Here is a 5,205-nt window from a genome sequence, read left to right as displayed (position 1 = left end):
ATATCCTAGGAGCCCAAACTATGTGATTAAATAAATCCTCCTCTATTAGCTTTCGGGTCAAGTACTCCTTCTCCTTCCCCTTCTTCAAACTCTAATTCGTATTTTTCATAGAGATTTATCTGATCAACAATAGAACAAGATCCATTTTGCATCATATATAAGGGATTCCCCGGCTTGGACCGAAGAAGCAATGTCACTCGATCATTATCAAGCTGATCGCAATCTATTTCTTTCCGTGAGGATCCCACCAGAGGTTCTTCTATTTCTAATAGGCCATGAACTAGATCAAAATCATTCTCAATGAACCCATAAGAAGTGATCCCATTTTTTTCATCGGCTCTGGGTAGAGACCAATGGTCTTAAGTGACCGATCTGGTAGAACAACTCAAAAGATAAAGAAGTATCGTTAATTTCTTCATGCTTGTTCCAAGCTCGAACAAGGTTGTAACGTGGCTGGGCTTAGGGGTAGGTAAAAGATAGAAAATTTAGGTTTAAAAAACCCTAGACTCAGCTTGTACCGGACCTTTCGAAATAATTACCTTCAATACATCAACTTTTCTTTCATTTTCACATGCTCTTTAGTGCAATTTACTTCAAGTACATATGTTATTTTCTTTTTTCGAGTATTTACTGCATGTACTACAATTTTTAGAGCATTTCATACTTCTTTACAACTCCCCCAAACTTAATAGTACTGAGTCTAGTGTTTGGGACATTTTTAAGATAGTTAAGAAAAGTGATGGCTAACTTTGTAAGTGTTCAAATAACATTAGGCCATAAAGTCTCAAAGTTGGGTTTCAAAGGATAAAAATTTCATCATGGTTGGCTTGAAAGGCTCAAACGGTCCAAACAACAGTTGCCTAAATCATTTTCAACGTTCCATGCTTCCTAGGATTTTGCCTCAAGAAACTACTAAGTCAATTCTAAAGACTTAAACTTTCATGCATGTCTAACTTTCCTAAAGAACTAAAATTTTATGGTATGATTTGCATGCTTTATTAGAAATATATTTCATGTTATTATTAAGTTAACATAACAATTTATTGAAATAATCAAACTTTATTCATACTTAAATTTAGTATACTTAACAAAATTCAAATTTATTGAACAAAAATATATCATATTCATAATTAAAAGAAAATTTTATTCTAAGTGGAAATAATTTCAATTTTCGGTCCCCCCAACTTAAAATGAACAATGTCCTCGTTGTTTAAAGTGAATAGATACTATACACCAGGTAGAATTCCAGAAAAGAGGAGATGAGTCAATTTGACTGCTTAAGTACCAAGCTCTTCCTAGATCCAATCCTAGACATGTATATACCTATTGTCACACTTTAGACATTACTACTTGTCCATATTTACTTTTGATTCCCATCTCTTATTTTATTGTGCAGAAATAAAAAATTCCTAATTAATCCTAATTCTAAGCTAAGTTGATAAAAATTAATATAAAAATTATAAATAATATAATTATATATTAAAGTTTATAAAATTATTAATAATATTAAAGATATTTATTGTAACAGCCCGAATTTAGGGCTAGTTGAAATAGTGGTTTCGGGACCACAAATTTGACGAGAAAAAAATATTTTCATTATATTTTTATGGTCTTCGTAAGAAAATTTTGACGTTTGGGCACTCAATTTAGTCAAAAGGACTAAATTGTAAAAAGTGCAAAAGTTGAGTTCTATATGTTAGAGGTGTCCAATTGTTATGAAATTTTAAATTGGAGGTCTTTATATGGTAATTAGACCATTGGTTAAGTTGGTGGAAAAAAATGGGTATGGTTAGGCATGTTTCCAAAGTTTTTCATTAAGGGCATTCTAGTCATTTAGTTATTAAAATGAATTAAAAACAAAATTAAAATGCAACTTTTGTCCATCTTCAACCCCTAGGCCTAAAATTGTAAGGAGAAACCATGGCTAAGGTTTTTCAAGCTGCCAAGCTCGATTGTAAGTCCGTTCTATCCCCGTTTTTAATGATTTTTACGTTTTTGAAATCCTCGTAACATGATTTACCTATTTTTACCATTGTTTTTAACTAGGGTTTGTGTTTAAAAATTTACCCATGAATGATATACATGTATTTTGATGTTTTATGGAAGAATATGAATGTTTGGAGTGTGATAAACAATTTGTACTGAGTAATTTTCGTGAAAATGCTTAAAAGGATTAATTTGTAAAAGTTATAAAATATGTCAGAAGTGTGGAAATAAGTGAGTATTGTGGACTGCTATAGTTATGAAAATGGTTCGGCTAGGACTAAAATGCAAGGAAATTGAATAAAAAATTTTACGAGCCTAAGGGCAAAATCGTAATTTTGTGAAACTTTAGGGGCAAAAACGTAACTTTTCCAAAATATGATTTTTGGACTGGAATGAATACTATGAAGGTTATATAAGTTAAATGTATGGTTATAAATCAAGAAAGATGAGAAATTAAAATTGATCGATAAAATGAAAAGTGAGAAAAAGTGAAAAATTCTCGAATGAACCTTTGGAATAAAAAGGGATACGAATGAAGTGACAGAAATGATCACATGTGTTGCACGGATTTTGTGTAGGCCACTATGTAAAAGTGAAAGTGATGGTCACTTGTGTAGTACTATGTGCAGGCTATTACGTGTACCGGAATGATAAGTCGCATGTGTAGTACTATGCGCAGGCTACTATGCGTACCGGATAGTTTCGATCACATGTGTAGTACTATGTGCAGGCTACTACGTATATCGGATGGTAATGGTCACATGTGTAGTACTATGTGCAGGCTACTATGTGAACCGAACATCATTGATTAGAAAGGTGGTTGCTATGTGCTGATTCCAATAGACATCATTGATTAATAAGGTGGTTGCTATGTGTTGAATCCACCGAGTATCTGTTATTATTCCGAAGTGTTCACCGGAAATTGACTAAGTGTAATTGAATAATGAATATAGGTGTGGAATTGAATTGAATATCGACTTAGAAATGGAAAAGTGAATTTTGAATTGAATTGTGATTGAAAGTGAAAGTGAAATTGAAATTATGAAAGAGTACATTTAGCAATAAAATAGTTTAGATAGTACCAGTTGTGTGACTTTGAAAAATCTCCAAAAATGGTGGAGATTGAATTAGAGGCTGAATAATATATGAAATTGAAGGTGAATGAGTCTATTTTCACATAAAAGAAACAGAGCAAGAAAAAGAGTTATATATTTTGAGATATATGAAGTTTAGTTAGACAGAGTGAGAATGAGTTTGGAATCCCCTCTTTTGATTTTGGAAAATTTTAAAAAATTGTAAAAAAATAATTTTGGGATAAAATTTATACTTTTAGAATCCTCAGTGGATCTATTTTCATGAGAAATAAACGGAAACAATATCCAAATTCTGTAAAATGAGATAATTAATTTTTAGTGAAGAGAGGTCAGAACTATCGAGCAGTGAAACAGGGGGAATTTAAAGAATAAACTGTACTATTTGGCTAAACCAAAAATTTTGAAAATTTTATGGTAATAAGATAAGTGAGTCTAGTTTCGGGGAAAAGTTACGGATCTTAATTTGGAGTTCTTTATCTCCAGGTAAAAACAATTTAGTGACTCTAACTCAAATAGACAGCTTTGAATATACATGTGAGTGAATAGTGAAATTATAGTTAATGTTGTTTAAGTGTGTTATACACATTAAGGATATGAAATGGGGAGGAGGAGGAGGAAAATTGGAAGAAAATATGAATGATTTGTGTATAGTTGGCCCTATGCTCGATTATAATCGAGTAATGATTGAAAAGAAATGATGTTTATAATTGTGCATTATTAGTTATAGTTAAAATTCATGTGAGAAAATAAAGTTTCAGAGTATGTGTATGTGGTGTACTTGGTATATGATTTGGTATGTAGCAATGTCAGAAATGGTTTATGAATTAACTCATGTTGATAAGTTTGATACATAAATAAATATGGTGCTTATCCATGCTTATAATGCTTATACTATATGTTTATTTGGCTAACATGTTTGGTGTGTATGCTTAGGCTTTGGCCAAGTTGTGGCTGGATTACGCCACATTAAATTTATAAAATTATGCATTGAGATGGTAAATGTCTAGATGGAAATATGCTTGTGATCATAAAAGGGTGGTAAGGTTTAAACTTTGTAATCATTATTAAAATGGTTTATCATGTTGTTTGTCTTCAAAAAGACTAGCTTGCGACTATGGTTGAGTGTAATGTTTATATCTTGTGTGATATGCATAGGAAACGGGAGTGGAAAGGAAATGAAACACTAGGTTCATGCTTGAAGTGTAAAATGATGCAAAAAGGCGACGTTAAGTTAAACGATAAACATGTATTAGTATTGAACTTAATGAAATTGAATTGTACGTGAATTAAATGGAAATTTCAAATGATATGATTTGCATTAAATGAATTATTGTGGTATTGAAATGTATATTGGATTGAGAAATTGAATTGAATCATGAACATGAGAATCTTGAATTAAATGAAATGGAAATGAAGTATTGAATTGCATGAGTATGCACTGGGTCTCAGAAGCCCTATTTGTTACAAATATAGCATGTTGAAAATTTGAAGAGTTTAAATTTGAATGAAATTTTATAACTCGGTTTAACATGTTCATAAGTGTATGTGTTTTGGTAATGCCTCGTACCCTATTCCGACGTCGAATACGGGTAAGGGTTGTTACAATGTGACATCGCCAGACTCGGTCATAACGTTTAGACTGGATTTGGGTGTTACATTTAGTGGTATCAAAGCTACGGTTTAGTCAGTTCTCAGACCGAACATAGCATATGTGAGTCCAGCTATACATGCCATGTTATGACTCGTGATGGTGTGATATCTCCGGGCTCTAACGAAATTGTTTTGTTAAGACAGAGATGATTTTCAACCGAGCTATTTTCGATAATGCTTAAAATGATATTGACATAAATGAAATATGCTCACGTTATGTTGGAATTTTGAAAGGTAAGAATAAAAATTCGTGATATGTATGTGTTCATGTATGAAAAGAGATGATCATAAGTTGAAAAAAAAATGAAATGAAAGTTTATGTTGTGATAAGCTCATCCAAGTATGTTGGTGATTATAAGATGCTATGTGCTCAACATATTGATTAAGTGAATATGGTAAGTGAATTTACTTAAATAGATGGAATGTGTGTTTATGTACATCTGCTTGAATAAGTGAAATCAGTACGTTCATATGA

The sequence above is a fragment of the Gossypium hirsutum genome, chromosome D01, assembly GCF_007990345.1.
Source record: "Gossypium hirsutum isolate 1008001.06 chromosome D01, Gossypium_hirsutum_v2.1, whole genome shotgun sequence".
NCBI lineage: Eukaryota > Viridiplantae > Streptophyta > Magnoliopsida > Malvales > Malvaceae > Gossypium > Gossypium hirsutum.
This window is presented reverse-complemented; position numbering follows the sequence as displayed.